Below are 18,221 nucleotides of genomic sequence, written 5' to 3'. Positions count from 1 at the left end.
GAAGCAGAGCTGAGTATCATCCGCATATGGATGACACTTCAGCCCAAACCTCCTGATGACTTCCCTCATAAGTTTTATGTAGATGTTACAAAGCATGAGGGACAAAACAGAACTTTGCACCACCCCACAGACTAGTGGCCATGAATTCTCCTAGCACCATCTTCTGAGACCACTCCTCCAGGAAATACCAAAACCATCTTAACATCATGCCTCCTAAGTCAAACCCAGATAAAAGATCCAGAACAATACCATGGCCGATGATATCAAAAGCTGCCAAGAGGTCCAGAATAGCCAACAGGGTTGCACTCCCCCCATCCATTCTGTGGCATGCATCTTCAACCTAGGGATGTACAAAAGTTCCGCCATGGATCTCGGGGAGGCCGAATGCCAGTGCATTCGGCCCCCCGAAATCGGTGGCGGAACAGCCCGCCCCCCCACAACAAGACTTACCTTGGGCGGATCTTCCTGGCAGTGGAGGCGGCGGCTCCGGCGGCAGTTCGGCGGCGGCGCCTGCCGGTCTTCTGACCGGCTGCCGCCGCCGCCATTTCCAGTTTAAAAAAAAAAAAAAAGTGATAGGCTACGTAAAGATTTACGTAGCCTATCATGGCTAGATTTTAAAAAAAACACCGTGATAGGCTACGTAAATCTTTACGTAGCCTATCACGGCTGACTTAAAAAAAAAAAAAAAACGCGCGTATGCAAATGGCGGCGACCATGGCCGCAACCATTTGCGTTCTTTATTTTGGCACGTCTTAGTCTATGTAAACATTTACGTAGATAAGATGGCGAAAATAAGGGGAACGCAAATAGCGTAGCATCTACGCTATTTGCGTTCCCCTTATTTTTGCCGCCTTAGTCTACGTAAATGTTTACATAGACTAAGACGTGCCAAAATAAAGAACGCAAATGGTTGCGGCCATGGCCGCCGCCATTTGCGTACGCGCGTTTGTTTTTTAAATCAGCCGTGATAGGCTACATAAAGATTTACATTTTACGTAAACATTTCTATCTACGTAAACATTTCATTTCTATACATAAACATTACGTAAACCGGCCGGTGGCTCCACAGAATTACTGCGAAGCGGAGCCGGCCGGCCAGGATTCCAGGGGGAGGGACGGAACGCCTCCCCCCCAACATCAACATAATCCGCGGAAAGGTAAGTCACTTTCGTACATCCCTACTTCAACCAGGCAGACTGTTGGGCAGCAGGGTGGGTGATACACCAACAGAATCTCAATCCTGTCTCAGGTGCCCAACACCAAGTACAGACACTCAAAACTGGCTGACTATTCAATGGGATACCAGGGAGATGGAATCTCTCTAGACCAAGGCTACCCCTACCATGTATATGCTTGACTCTTGCCCTTCCTGGCTTATAAAAGCAGCCAGGCAGGAAATGGCCAAGTAGGTAATGGTAGTAGTGTACTCCTCTTTACAACAGGTTGTGATGCCATCATGCTTGAAATAGCCAATGGTAAGACCTTTGTTGTTGCTGTTCTTTTAAAAACCCTCCCTGAACCCCACTGTATGGGATAATTCCATGCCAGTCTCAATTATATTCCATTCCTGGGCAATGTGTTAGAGTGTGTGGTGGCATCCCAGCTCCACGTGTTTCTCAGTAAGGCAGACTGACTAGATCTGTTCCAGTTTGGTTTCAGTCATAGTTATAGGATAGAGATTGCTTTGGTTGCCATGGTGGATGACCTACTGTGAACCACCTAGAGAGCTTCAGCTATTGGGTGGTATAGAAATAAACAAACAAACTTATTTCATTTCTATATCGCCCAATAGCTGATGCTTTCAATAATGTGTCCCCGTTGGTACTGTTGTATCTCTCTGCAGCTTTCAATACCATCAGCCACAGTGTACTTCTGGCCTTGCCTAGCTGGGACCTGGAGGCACTGTTCCAATCCTTCTTGGAGGGGTGATTTCAGAAGGAGGTTTCAAGGAAGTTTCTTCTTTGAACTGAAATTACTATGAAATTTTATGGGGGTCCAGACAACACTGTATTCAATTTGTAACCCTCCTGTACTTTCCCACCACTTTATATCCCACCTTTACATTTAAAAAAATCTACAAGGTGTCTTAACAATAAAGCCAAATGATTAAGTATTATTAAGAATTATGTCACTTTAACTAAACATTTTAATTTATTCTAGAAGAAAAGAAATGGTTTCTGGACATAATAATATTTTTTTAATATGCAGCTTTTTGTGAAATAAGTAATTTCATTCCCAGTTTTATAGATGAAGAATTAATAGTGAAAGACAGTAACTACTGTACATCCATCTACTGAGTCTAATATAAATACAAACTGCCCAGAGAACTTCGGCTATTGGCCAGTATTGAAATTAATTAATTAAATAAAACCTCAATATCAACACCACCTACGTAGAGTGGATACCAGTGGTCAAACATAACAAACTCTGGAATTTTAACAACAGTTTAAGAAATCACACAACTTTACTGAGTTGTAAACCACTGCTTTATTTTCCAGTCAGTACTTTGGAATTCACTTGAAGAAAAAATATCCTTACAATATAGTCAACCAATCATTTTCTGGAGATTCACTCTTTCTGGATTTCTGCAAAATCTCTTTATCTCAAGGGATATTTAATTAAAGAATCTCTATATTATAATTAATTATCAGGGGACTAGATCTTAGGACAACATATGTCCAGAAAAAAACCTCATACATCTCATGTCAATGTCAGAAAAAGGTACAAACTCTTCCTAGAATTTGATTCAGAACAGGTAATCACAGTATCTGCCAGAGCTGTAAGTTTGAAGGGGAAAAGAAAGAAATGCTTCAGTGGACAGCTGGAGTTTTTTTAAAAATCATTTTAATTTAGTTTTAGTTTTCTTCTGTGATACATGAGTGTACCCCTGTTTTTATGATATTTCTTTTAGCAATTTTGTAGTTATACAGTTTGCTTTATACTGATCAGAAGCAGCCCCCAGGGCATATTACTAAAGGGCAGGGCATAATGTTTTAAAATAAATATTAGCTCTATTCTTGACTTGGTAACTTCAACAAAACTTAAACATGTGATTAGAAAATATTTCCTTAGAATTCCTTCCATAATCCTCTAGGACATTTATTCATGGCTATAACAAAGGTAAATGCACACACGTGTAGATAATCTTTTCATAGAGTTAAATTAATCTAAACCTTATAAATTAAGTAAAGTACTAATTTATAGATTGCAATGTTCTCCAAAACATAGTCCCTCATTGCTCCACTTACCAGTCCAGTTTCCACTGTGAAACATTACCTCTTTCAACTATGAAGTATTTTTTTTTTATTTTAAATTATTCTCACTGAGGCATTTAAAAATAGCATTTGAGCAGCAAGGAAGCCAAAGGGTTTATCAACACAATTGGTTATTAAAGATGCAGATCTGAACGCAAGGAAATAGAATGGGGACTATAAAGTATATGTAACGGCTGTTTTCACAAGAATTGTGTCCATTACAGTATCCACACCCACAGAACAACAGTTAAATCGATCTCGGTTTTGCCAAGATATTAAGATTTTACTAAGAAGCTGTTCAGGAAGCCCAGCTACTGCACCACAGTAACAACTAACCTCCTTAAGTTTAACAGATGTTTAGAAGACCTGGACTGGTATTGTGAAATATGCTAAACCACTCTTTATGGCTGCTGATGAGGTGGGACTGAGCATTTTTCACAATACCTCTTGACACTTTCCTCATACACAGGGTGATGACGATAATCAAGCTGGCTACAGAAAAACTATAATATTCCAGTATTCCAACTGTTTTCTTGCACAAGCTGTCCCTAGATCCTGTTTATGTTCCCAAAGAACAGGAACAGTTGACAGCATGCAGCTTTTGAGAGGCCTTGCCCAAATAATTCTTTTGCTAAAGATATAAATTCTTTGTATGGCAGAACTGAAGCTGACATTCTGAAAGTCTTCAATACATGTTGCAAGCTTTGCTTATATTCTTCTTGCCATTACAGTATATAAGGTTCTCAGATTTCATTCCAAGATTCATAATGTCATGCTCTTTACAATCTCCCATGCCTCAAAATTATCTGATAGGCATAAAACAGTAATTTCAGTAAATAAACAGGTTGCACCATAAAAGCACAGCAGCACCTTTGTGTTTGCTGTGCTGTAACGCAAATAAATGTTTCCATGTGACCAGTGTCATACTTCAGTGAGAAACTGGGTGGATAAAGCAAATGTGCTGGACATAAATACTTTAGATTTTAGCAAGGCCTTTCACACTGTCCCAACAAAGGAAGTACATAGAGAATTATAGTCTAGATAAACATAATAAAACAGTGTAGACAAAAATAGTCTGACAGGATGAAAATTAATTGTCCCAGAGGAAAACCAAGGAAAATCGAACTAGGAATCATTATCGTAATAATTAATGGACCTCATTTCACTAGTGAAAATTGGTGTGCTATTCAAATGGACAACCAAGTTCAAGAATATAAGAAAATATTGCTCTTCCTCTGACTATACCTGTTAAAAGACTAAGAAATATATACTAATACACTAATAACATGTATAGCTGTTGTTTAGCTGCCTGTTGGGTGTAAATAATTGCCTAGCTCATAAACATTTTCCCAAAGGTCCAAAGGCAGAGGTGGGAAACCTGTGGCCCTCCACATGTTCTGCCTGCAACTCCCATCAGCCCTAGCTAGCATAGCCAATGCTGAGGGATGATGAGAGACATAGGCAAAAACATGTAGAGGATCACAAGTTGCCCAATCCCTGCCATAAGGTCACTATGATAGAAAATACATTTCTCCTTGCTTCCTTTGCCCCTGACAAGCACACTGTTTCTGAAATGCTTCATTCAGTAGAACTAATCAGTAACTGTGTAGTGGATCATGCAAAATGGAGAGGATCAGGGAAGGATCCTATTCATTCTGAATATTACCAGAGCAGCAGATCTCACATTCAGCACTACTTTGGAAAGCCCCTCAGTTTCAAAACCAGTTTACTATGTGGCTTTGGGGGAGTTCAGATGCTTCTGGGTGCATAAAGCTATTTGCTTAGTTTTCCAGACCATAACCAACATTCTCAATGAAACCATTGTTGTTGTTCAATCGTTAAGTTGTGTCCGACTCTTCGTGACCCCATGGACCATAGCACGCCTGGCCTTCCTGTCCTCCGCTCTCTCCCGGAGTGTGCTATTCAAGTTCCCTTTTGGAATTTGCAGTAATCTAATTTGTCCAGATAAGGACATAGCTGGGCTACCAGATAGGGGAGTAACTAGGCCACCAACTGAAGCTGGTAGAAGACACTCTGTGCCACTGAGACCTGAGCCTCAAGGGACAAAGATGGCTCTGGGAGAACCCCCAAGCTACGTATCTTCTTCTTCAGCAGAAGTGCAACCCCATCAAGAACAGGTTTAAGACCCTCCATCCTGTCAGAAGAACCAACCACTAACAGTATCTCAATCGTGTATGGATTGAGCTTCCATTTATTGGCCCTCATCCAGTCCATTGTCACAGCCAGGCACCAATCTAGTACATCCACAGCCTCACCTGATGAAGACGAAAGGAACAGAGCTGTGTGTCATCTGCATACTGATGTAAACACACTCCACAACTCCTGATGATCCAATTCAACAGTTTCATGTAGATGTTAAATAACATGGAGGACAAAACTGACCTTTGTGAAACCCCATACTGGAAAATCAGTTGCACTGAACAATTTCCCCCAAGCACCACCTTCTGGAGCTGACCATCCAAGTAGGAACAAAAGCACTGCAAAACCCACTCTTAAACTCAGACAACTTAGTTGTACATTTCTTTGGTTATGGCCCATACCTTTAGTATGCATGCAAAGATTATGTAATACAATTTTTGTGTCTTTGATTCTTCATAGTAAAACAATGGGGGACAAGTGGTCGGGGTTTCAAGATCTAAGGAGGCACCTTTCTAAGGAAGAGTTGGATCTACAAGCTGTGAAACTTCCTACATCTCATCAAGCCTTGATTTAACAACAAAACACTCAACGAAAACAAGGTAGCAATAAAATACCACATATATGCTAGTCTTAGTAAATGTGCTTAAGATATTGGAAAGCTCTTTTGAGAAATAATCAGACCCCACATTTTGATTCTGCAAAATAATATCACTAACTTTGCTTTCAAGCCATTTTTGTTGGAAGCAAATAAACTGCCCAGGTTACATGAACCTTCTAAAGATGCATGCATATTTATAATACCTCACAAGCTGCTTAAAATGGCAACACAATCTCCATTTTACAAGCAGGAAAATAAACCACAGAAAGCAAAAAGTATCTTTCAAGAGAGTGCAATTGGAACCTGGTGGTTTTAGTTCATGGCAAGGGCCCTAAGTAAACACTACAATTCCCCTGCCCCCTTCAGTCTCTCCTAACTTCCTAATTTCCTATAATGATGATAGCTGGTCCACACACTTCAGTGTGAGTCTTGCTTTAAGTACATCACCCAGATGCATATTGTATTTCAGTAGCCTATTACGGAATCTTTAATGACTTCTATGTTTTTCCACTTAACTCACAATGCCCAAATTAGCTTTAAGAACATAAGAAGAGCCCTGCTTGATCAGACCAGGAGTCCAACTAGTCCAGCAGTCCATTTCCAAAGTGGCCAGCCTGATGCCTGGTAAACTTTCAACAAAGCATAGAGGCATCTCTTGTTTGTCCACAATTCCCAGTATTCATGGGTATACAGCCTCTGGATTTGGATCTATCTGTCTATTGATATAAATAAAGACAGTCTTAATAGCATCATAATGGCTTTCTACAGAAAATCACATGCAAAAACTAACTCCTCTTATCTCTTTCTTTGAAGTGTCCTTTATAAAATACTGCAAGGCTGGTTGGCCCCTGACCCTCACAGGGACAAATTTAGATTTTACTCTCAAATCACAGTATTTAAAAATGCTTCTTTCATGGGTGAACTGCAGGAGGAAAGTTATTTCTCTTTGCTTTAAACCACATGCAGCCCTGAAGGAGGAAGTCCCACACAGTAAATGTATACAGAACAGTTTCCTACCTCTGTGTGCTGTAGAAAATCCTACTGTGTTAAGTAGGGTTCTACTAAGGCCACTAAAACATATTACCCTATTAAACTCTCTGTTTCTTTATTGTTCTCCAAATAATAATGAAATGTTCCAGTGTAGTGTTTATACTAGAGTACTTTAGAAAAGAAATATGCTAAAAATGTTTCTCTTAAAGTGACAGCACTTTTAAAAAGTGTGCTCCATGAACCACCATACAAGTATTTGCTGCTTTGCTTCCAAGGCTCTAAATTTACAGTTGTTAACCGAACATAAGCTGTGTGGCCTGGGACAAAGACATTTTTTGATCTGTACAGCACCTAATGTATCTTTCTCAAAATATCAGGGGAAGCCCATATATATGAGAGAATGGGAGCAGTAATAGTAACAGGTCAGTCGCTGAGCATTTAAGACAGTATTACATTTTATCTCAATGTGTATTACCAACTTCTTCAGAATTATCCAATACTTGCGATATTCAGTGTCTTACCATGTGATGTTTCATAAAATGTATAGTGGAAATGAAGCATACATCAGTCTATGTATTGCAAAAATGTTTAATGTATACTAACAATAAGTAAATAAAGGGATGCCAGAATTAATTATAAAATTGTTGGGCACTTACAATATGATGTCAAGTGCCCACTTAGAGAAAAAAGTAGCTCAGGGACTTTTACTGCTTTTTCAGCATTCTATGACGTATATTACCCCTTCATGGATCACTGCCTTGTTGCGGAGAAGGGGCTTGTGTAACTCAGTGAAGCCATAAGCTATGCCGTGCAGGGCCACCCAAGACGGACAGGTCATGGCAGAGAATTCTGACAAAAAGTGGTCCACTGGAGAAGGAAATGGCAACCCACTCCAGTATTCTTGCCAAGAAAACCCCATGGAACGTATCACAAGGCTAAAAGAGATGACGCTGGAAGATGAGCCCCTCCGGTCGGAAGGTGTCCAATATACTACTGGGGAAGAGCAGAGGGTATTTCCAAGTAGCGCCAGAAAGAGTGAAGCGGCTGGGCCAAAGCCGAAAGGACACTCAGCTGTGGATGTGTCTGGTGGAGAAAAGAAAATCCGATGCTGTAAAGAACAGTATTGTTTAGGAACCTGGAATGTCAGATCAATGAATCAAGGTAAGCTGGAGGTGGTCAAACATGAGATGGCAAGATTGAACATCGACATCTTGGGTATCAGCGAACTAAAATGGACAGGCATGGGTGAATTTAATTCAGGTGACCATCATATCTACTACTGTGGGCAAAAATCCCTTAGAAGAAATGGAGTAGCACTCATAGTCAACAAAAGGGTGGGAAAAGCAGTCCTGGGGTACAATCTTAAAAACGATAGAATGATCTCAGTACGAATCCAAGGCAAACCATTCAACATCACAGTAATTCAGGTCTATGCCCCAACCACTGATGCAGAAGAAACTGAGGTTGATGGATTCTATGAAGACCTGCAACACCTTCTAGAACTAACACCAAAAAAAGATGTCCTCTTCATCATAGGGGATTGGAATGCTCAAGTAGGAAGTCAAGAAATCACCAGGATAAAAGGCAGGCATGGCGTTGGTGTACAAAATGAAGCAGGACAAAAGCTAATAGAGTTTTGCCAAGAGAACACGCTGATCATAGCAAACACTCTTTTCCAACAGCACAAGAGGCGACTCTACACATGGACATCACCAGATGGTCAATACCGAAATCAGATTGATTATGTCCTTTGCAGCCAAAGATGGAGAAGCTCTATACAGTCAATAAAAACAAGACCTGGAGCTGACTGTGGCTCAGATCATGAGCTTCTTGTTGCAAAATTTCGGCTGAAATTGAAGAATGTAGGGAAAACCACTAAACCATTCAGGTATGACCTAAATCATATCCCTGATGAATATACAGTGGAGGTGAGGAATAGATTTCAGGGATTAGACCTGATAGACAGAGTGCCTGAGGAACTATGGACGGAGGTCCGTAACATTGTTCAGGAGGCAGCAACTCAATCCATCCCAAAGAAAAAGAAATGCAAGAAAGCCAAGTGGCTGTCTGAGGAGGCTTTACACGTAGCTGAGGAAAGAAGGGAAGCAAAAAGCAAGGGAGAAAGGGGAAGATATATCCAATTGAATGCAGAGTTCCAGAGAATAGCAAGGAGAGATAAGAAGGCCTTCTTAAATGAACAATGCAAAGAAATCGAGGAAAACAACAGAATGGGAAAGACTAGAGATCTCTTCAAGAAAATTGGAGATCTCAAGGGAACGTTTTGTGCAAAGACGGGCATGATAAAGGACAAAGAAGGCAGGGACCTAACAGAAGCAGATGAGATTCAGAAGAGGTGGAAAGAATACACAGAAGAACTATACAGGAAAGATCTGAATGTCCCTGATAGCCATGATAGTGCGGTCACTGAACTTGAGCCGGACATCCTCGAGAGTGAAGTGAAGTGGGCCTTAGGAAGCATTAGTAACAACAAAGCTAGCGGAGATGACAGTATTCCAGCTGAGCTATATAAAATCCTAAAAGATGATGCTGTTAAAGTGCTGCATTCAATATGCCAACAAATCTGGAACACTCAACAGTGGCCACAAGACTGGAAAAGGTCAGTTTACATTCCAATTCCAAAGAAGGGCAATGCCAAAGAGTGTTCAAACTACCGCACAATTGCGCTCATTTCACATGCCAGCAAGGTGATGCTCAAAATCCTACAAGCTAGGCTTCAGCAGTATGCGAACCGAGGTTTAGTGGTTTTCCCTACATTCTTCAATTTCAGCCAAAATTTTGCAACAAGAAGCTCATGATCTGAGCCACAGTCAGCTCCAGGTCTTGTTTTTACTGACTGTATAGAGCTTCTCCATCTTTGGCTGCAAAGGACATAATCAATCTGATTTCGATATTGACCATGTGGTGATGTCCATGTGTAGAGTTGTCTCTTGTACAAGCTGGGTTTCGAAGAGGCAGAGGAACTAGAGATCAAATCGCCAACATTCGCTGCATCATGGAGAAAGCAAGAGAATTCCAGAAAAACGTCTATTTCTGCTTCATTGACTACGCTAAAGCCTTTGATTGTGTGGATCACAACAAACTGTGGCAAATCCTTAAAGAGATGGGAGTACCAGACCACCTTATCTGTCTCCTGAGAAACCTGTACGAGGGTCAAGAAGCAACAGTAGGAACCAGGCATAGAACAACCGAGTGGTTCAAAATTGGGAAAGGAGTACGACTAGGCTGCATATTGTCACCCTGCTTATTTAACTTATATGCAGAGTACATCATGAGAAACGCCGGGTTGGATGAATCACAGGTCAGAATTAAGATTGCCGGGAGAATTATCAACAACCTCCGATATGCAGACGATACCACCCTAATGGCAGAAAGTAAAGAGGATCTAAAGAGCCTCCTGTTGAGGGTGAAAGAGGAGAGTGCAAAAGCTGGTTTGAAACTCAACATTAAAAAAACGAAGATCATGGCATCTGGCCCCATCATTTCCTGGCATATAGAAGGGGAAGAAATGGAAGCAGTGACAGATTTTACTTTCTTGGGCTCCAAGATCACCGCAGACGGTGACTGTAGCCATGAAATTAAAAGATGCTTGCTCCTTGGGAGGAAAGCTATGGCCAACCTAGACAGCATACTAAGAAGAAGAGACATCACCTTGCCGACAAAGGTCCGTCTAATCAAAGCTATGGTTTTCCCAGTAGTAATGTATGGCTGTGAGAGCTGGACTATAAGGAAGGCTGAGCGCCGAAGAATTGATGCTTTTGAACTGTGGTGCTGGAGAAGACTCTTACGAGTCCCCTGGACTGCAAGGAGGTCAAATCAGTCCATCCTAAAGGAAATCAACCCTGAGTGCTCATTGGAAGGACAGATACTGAAGCTGAAACTCAAATATTTTGGCCACCTAATGCGAAGAGAAAACTCTCTGGAAAAGACCCTGATGCTGGGAAAGACTGAAGGCAAAAGGAGAAGGGGACGACAGAGGATGAGATGGCTAGATAGCATCACCGATGCAACGAATATGAATTTGAGCATGCTCCGGGAGAGAGCGCAGGACAGGAGGGCCTGGCGTGCTATGGTCCATGGGGTCACGAAGAGTCGGACACGAATGAACGACTGAACAACAACAACATGACGTATAAGAAATACAGGGGGAATGCTGCTTTTTTTCCTTGAAATTGGAGATTCTTGCCTCATGTCACTTTCAGATGTAACTTTTTGGAGCTTTGTACCCATTCTAGTCCCATGTTCTATACAGTCTTCAAACTTCTTCAGTTTTACCTAATATTTTGGAAAATGGACCTGATATTTTGGGAAAGACTTTCACTATCAGAAGGAAAGTCAAAGTATGCATTAAAAAAAAATATTCAAGGTTTTCCATAAGTTCATTCAACACTGGCGGAATTTTGTAGAAGCTACTGCTATTTTTTTCTTTACAGAAGAAACAGGATAAAAGAGGGAAGGGAACCTCAAATTAGGACTAATAAGATTATAACTTGCTCATCCATTTAAATTCAACTCAGATTTTATTATTCTGATTACTTACACTTTTCCTTTAATGCAAATATTGTTACTTAAATTGCTGAGTTTGGAAAATTATCAATGTATTCAAACTTTGGGTTCTGATGAAGACTAAATTAATAAAAATTACTAATCCTCACTGAGGAACCTTCAAGACTTTGCTATTAATGAAAAGGTTGCAAAGGCTATGTACAGATGATCATTTCTAAAGAACAGAAAGCAAATTTACTACAAAGGCTATTGCAGACTATCTCTGAAACAGCATTGGGAGCTTTATACAGGTATAACTTTAATGAGGGAGGAGGGAATGGTTGGCTCCAGGGGAAAAAGTCTGATCACTTCACTTTCCCGTTCATAATCCCTAATCACAATCACTTCTCCAAGTCAGTGAGGTGGTAAAATTAACAAAATCAAATTGGAAGCAGCTGTGGACTAGTCAATTTCAGTCCTAACTGAATCTTTGAAGCAAGAAAATGTTCATAGATTCGGAGATACTGGTGTGTTATGGTACCCTTCTACTTTTCTGCAACATGTGCAGATATGTGGTTTACACTCATGTAAACATTAAAAAAACCCTTTAAGAATAGTTCCAAAAGTGCTAGCCATGGGATGTGTAACATGGAGCCATTATCGTGCAAGTGGAAGTTCACTCATGCAACGGGATTCTGCTCACACAACAGGACTTCTTCATCCTCTTTTCTCCCCAGCAGCCCACCCCCCCAGTATGCTCTGGAGAGTCCACCAACCCTCTGGAGCAGATCTGGGTGTGTGTGCAGGGGATGGAGAAGGAAAATCCATTCTTGAAGCAGTCTCTCTTCCACTGGCAGAATGAAACCACTGGATATAACTTCGTGTTTATTCATCCTAAGCACCATCAGAAAAGAGCCTACAAAAGTCAGCATAAAATGTGCGCAAGTCTATTCTCCATAAATCTTTAAAAATAAATAAAATAAATATTGCAGGAGTACTGGTTATGTGCTGGAAGCTAGTTGGGGGGGGGGGTGAGGTTGTTCTTGAGGAGCTATAGAAACATGCTAAGTTTGACCAGAGACTACTAAGGAACAGAAAAGAATAATTTTGGATATTCTGGACTGCTTTACAAGACTACATCCAACTTTCAAGGAAGCTACAGTTTGTGCAAAATTGTTGGTTTTGCAATTGCTGAGATGAAGCAACAAAGGCAAAACATACAACACTTCCAAGATAAAAACATTTCTCCTCACTGGCTATATGGGATCAGCCAAAACAAAGAGATTAAGTGATAACAGACACAAAACAGGACTCCAATAGTTTTAGGACCAAACTATACACGACATGGAGTTCTGGATCAATTCCTTTGGTTTGGTTTAAATGAAAAGCAGCTATGGAAAGCTGTAATTGAGAGAAGAAAAATGGTGGGTAAACCATCCCCATCCTCAGTTTTCACTGCTAAAAATCGCTCCCAGTGGTTCTCTTATCCATGGGGGGGAAGAAATGAGTACCTGTGTCTTTTCTCCCACAGGAACAAAAACAGGTAGTGTCCTTTTTGCTATTTTTAGCAAATAGCAAGGAAGAAATTCATTCATTCATTTATTATATTTCTATACCGCCTCAGAGCCGAAGCTCTCTGGCTGGTTCACAATTTTTTTTTAAAAAAAACATTAAAATACATTATATAATGACATAGAACAAATAGCACACACAACAACAACGACATATATCTAAAACAATTTAACACAATCAGCCAGAGATAATCAAAGGGACTCTTTATATGCTGCCAAATGCCTGAGAGAGGAGGGCAGTTTTAACCTGGCACCAAAAAGATGACAATGTTGGAGCCAGGCAGGTGTTGTCAGGGAGATTATTCCATAAATGGGGGGGGGGGCTATCACCGAGAAGGCTCTCCCCCTTGGGTAGCCCTTAACTATCACATTTCTACACCCAATCACAGTTTTCCATTTTTCATTAAAAAAAAAAAAAAAGTCTGTTGGGAAAAAGAGTCATGGGTTTCCATGTCATATTCAGTTTGAACCTTAAAAAAAAAAAAGACAGGACATTAAATTCCTATGGATAATTCCCTTCGTAATCCTATCAGTATTAATACAATTAAGTATATACAGAAAACAATGTGTTGGCTCATTTACATGATGTATTAAAAGGTCAGGTTTAAGGCATCGTAGGTCTCCTAATCTGCATTGTCAAAAAAGGCAACCCCAGCCACTCTTCAGGAACGAGCATAATTAAATGGAATTGCACATTCTAAAACATATTGCATGACCACCATACTGAGGATTAGTGCAAAGCAAAAAACAAAATTCTTTACATTGATGTTAAGAAAAATAATTATAAAGGGTTAATGAAGTCAGTGTATACCACCATGGACAATATATACCCCATCCTATGGATTTTAGCTTGGGTATTTTTGAGTTATTAATTTAGCTGTTTTGAGAAAATCCCTGACTACCCTATTCTTATGCAAAACACAAAAGCATAAAAAGATCAGCAGGAAGGCAAGTCTGTTGTTAGTAACACAGCTGAGTAAGACAACAAGATACAAAAACATATGTGCACACACATGTGTCCTGTTGGATTGAAAAGTTTGCATGCTAAGGAGGTGCTTTATGCATGGTTTCCAGAAATGCAGACCTGAATCCAGCAATCAGGGAACTGAAGCCAACCCTGCACCCTATCTCTATGTGTATAAATAAGATTTTTTAAGGAAAGATTACAGTATCACACATCCTTACAGATGTACATACGTTACCAGGCATGTGTTTTTAAAAAGCACATTCTGCTGCTGTGTTAACACTGGGCATCACAATAATTAATCAATATCGCCACGACAGAGGTTACCACTATACACGATATGTAAAGACTGAACACTGTCCTGGATAGGTTTTTCATATAATCCATTTCCACATACATATTGTTCCATAACTTCAGTTTTCCTTTTTATTCAAGCAGACCATTGGCATATAAGCAGGTCTGTTGGGTTGAATGCTGTTTTTATACTATTACTGCTGTGTATTTATTGTGTTTTAATGCATTGTTTTATTATTGTTTTAATCAAGTTTTATATATGAGTGTGAGCCACCCCGAGTGCCATTTTTCTTGGAAGAAAGTTGGGATACAAATCAAATAAATAAATAAATGGTTATTTGGAAGCAAGTCCAACTATATTTAGTGGGGCTCACTCCTAGGTAGTATGAACAGTATTGCCACCAATATTTAATATCCATGTTCTAGAAGCTACAAATAAAAGTTGCAGGCATCATTCTGTGACTGGAATTCTTCATATGACAATTAACCTTTGGGCTCATTCCAAAAGCATTCCAGCATGTTCCCTGGTTCCTATCTCAATGCTTCCCTCTAAGCACAAGGAATTTGCACCTATTCTACTTTTTTCCAAAAGGATCCAAGTGCATTTCTCCTAGGCTTTTGCTTAAGATTTCATTATTCTTTATTTTCATTATGCTTGAAGGTTATACAGTTAAAATTACTAACTTTTTATTTGAACATTTATATTAAGCTGCTGAGATTTTTAGGAGCTTAGCAGCCTTATTTCTATGTAAGAGAGTAAGCCTCTTAGATTCTGCACATGGGCTTCTCATCTAAAATGAAAGATTTTAGAAATGAATTGAAAGGTAACACCAACTTAATGATGCTTTTTAAACTAAGGACTTTCTGTTGATTTGTATGGAGTTCCACCAGAAATATGGCTTCCTAAGCTCAGTCTCTCTCACATGCTTTGTCATCATTACCTCCAAATGAATGAAACAGCAACAGTTACGCAAGTTACTGCACTTCAAGGCTGTTCTCAGCTGAACCCCAAAATATTCTTTCTTGGAAAAAGAAAAAGATCTTGTTTGCACTCAAGCAAGAAATTACTTCCAGGCCACAGTAACTAGATAATGAGCTTGAACCAAAGGTCTTGATATAAACAACCAAATGTTTGAGAAATGTTTGGCTTATAGAATTGCAATTCAAATGCATCCCTAGTTAAAAACAATTTACTTAAAAGTTTTTTCAGAAAACCCTGGGAAATAATTCTAGATGATTGTAATCTGCTCTCATAGTTAATTTATACAAGATTTGAAAATATTTCACATTAAGATAGACATTTACCAGAGAGGACAAAATATAAATAAAATAGCAGTAGCAAACAACAACAATATAATTTACTATCGTTATTTATAAAATGTCTTAAGTAGCTAGAAGATAAAATTAGCAAGGCCTTGCTTGCAGGCATACAATCTAACAATAGCAATATAAACAAGAAAACTATAATTATTTAAAGAACTAGGTATTCTGGACTATGGAGAAATTAGAAGAAAATGCATTCTCATTACTTCCAGGTAACAGAAATTATTCATTTTGTCATATATAGGGTTCCACAGGATGTCAAAATCAACACTCAAGCGTATTGTCTAAAACATAGCTTGGTTAGAATAAAACACAGACATGTGAAATATTAGATCTTCATTGCAAATCCCTGAGGTGCAATCCTATGCCTATTTACCTGGGAGCAAGCCCCAGTGAATACACTGGGACATGCTTCTGAGAGGACATACATTATAAGATTGCACTGTAGTTGTACAGAATTACTAGAGAATGACGATTGCTCCATTAGACTATATTCAACCCTGGCGAAATTCCTTTAGGACCATTTAGGACTAATGTATTACAAGAAAGAATACAGTCCAAAAAGTTGAACATTTAAAGACAGACAACCTGAATTTACTTTTACAAATGCATAAAATAAATGTGCCTTTTATGAATGCCTCACAAAAAAATGCAAATAACATTTTCAAGCATGCTGGATCTCTTCTACCTCCCGTCTAGGTGCAATCTTCATAGATTATGTTTCTTGCTTGCTAAACAGATATACATCTGCCAGTGATGTAGACTAAGTCTAAGATTCATTTTTCAGACCAGCTTTTTCTTTCAGTGCTAAACTCATCCACTTGGGATCTTGCTAATTCACAATGGCATCTTTTACAACCCACCTGGACTGTTAGAAACATGCCTATTGTGTTTGCAGGACACATGGAAATCTGTAGTTGTCTAATAAGTAGAACATTATGAGAATAGGTAGTAGTACTAGTAGTAATGATGATGATGTAAATAAGCACATTATTATTATTTCAGTGCTACAATGTTTCTATTAGGCCTAATAAAGACAAATACACCACACTGTTAATGAGGCATGATGGTTCCTTCATAAACGTTAACTCCTACAATGTTAAGTCCTTTGATTTTGAAGTCCAATGTTAGCTCCTTTGATTTTGTATAGAAAACACACCAGAGCCTGTTCTTCAAAAGGGTAACTGTTCTTCAAAATGATTACAGCATAGTTTTGAAACTTTGGCTTAGAAGGGATCAGGGAATGCTTGTATAACAGCAACCACGCAACTAATACTATGGCCGTGAAGTCCACTGAGTGGATAGTAGTAGTATTGTTGTGAAAGAGTAATAATACACCTTCCATACACATAGAAACTACATTCCCAAGCTAGGTAGGAAATGTTTTAACTAAGTAGGAGCTAACTGAATACTTACAAAATCCTTCACAACCCACATCATGTTATATATAAGAATATTAGAAAACAAGGGAAAATTTAAGTTAAAATGAAAATTTATAGTAAACTAGGTATACATAAGGGATATAGACAAGAAAAGCAAAACAAACCAGAATAAATTACAGCTCAGTCATGGAGCTCGTTCAGTAATCACTACCTTTCAGCCTTAACCACCCCACAGGGTATATTGTAAAGCATTTAGTTTACTGAAGAATGTTATAAACCTGTAACTTCCTTTTTTCCATTAAAATACAGGGGTGAGGCCATAGCTCAGTGGTAGAGCACATGCTTTGTATGCATGCAAAAGGTTCCAGATTCAACCCTGACATCTCCAGGTAGGGTTTACAAAGCCTCCTGTGTGAAACCACAAATAAAAAGCTGCTATCAGTCCATGTACATCAGGGATGGACAACACGTACCTCACATGCAGTCCCGATGGCCTTTGTTTGCAGCCCAAAGTGCCACACACACACACACACACACACACACACACACACATTCTGCTGCTATATTTGCCACTACTGCTTCATGTGCACCTTGTTTTCAAGCAAAATTATCTGTTTCTTTGCCACCATGACAAATTCAGAGGCGGCAGCAAGGGTTTCTGTGGGGACAATGCAGCCTCCCGACCCCTGGAAATTGCCCATCCCTGGTGTAGATGATACTAAGCTAGATGGACCAATGGTCTGACTCTAAGTCAGCTTCTTTTTTTCACCATATCCTTAAGAAAATACAGCGCACCTCTTGGCATGTATTTACGTAAGCTTCTCAGCAAATACCTATCGATGTGCCATGTCTACATAAACAAAACAGAAGACACAGATAAGTGGGAGGCAAGATCTGAGTTAACAAAATCAAGAGAAAGCATGGAGTTTCCAACCCTGCTTTCTTTCATCTTGGCTCTGTACTTGTTTAGGGGAAGAAAAGAGGTACAACTAATAATCATAAATATCTGTGTTCAGGCTCATTAATCATTCTCAGGCATACATAATTTTTCTCCCCCTTTCCTTCTCCTTTGAGCTGCTCCAAGGCTTCCTTCCACCTAGTAGTACTTTTTGAATGGGATGGGAAGTGTCAGTGAATTACTGAGCATAGTAGACTGCAAAACATGGGCACTCCAGTGTTAAA

General features: G+C 39.5%; 1 protein-coding gene across 50 annotated transcripts in view; it reads right to left on the bottom strand.

The window, feature by feature from the left end:
• ZBTB20 (zinc finger and BTB domain containing 20) overlaps positions 1-18,221 on the bottom strand; it is an 809,278-nt gene that overhangs the window by 547,582 nt on the left and 243,475 nt on the right. The window lies entirely within an intron of this gene.

Source organism: Heloderma suspectum, chromosome 3 (assembly GCF_057233095.1).
Source record: "Heloderma suspectum isolate Gila_16-S chromosome 3, 16-S_ref, whole genome shotgun sequence".
Lineage (NCBI taxonomy): Eukaryota > Metazoa > Chordata > Lepidosauria > Squamata > Helodermatidae > Heloderma > Heloderma suspectum.
Note: the sequence above shows the minus strand (reverse complement) of the source record. Positions and strands in the feature narration are given on the sequence as shown.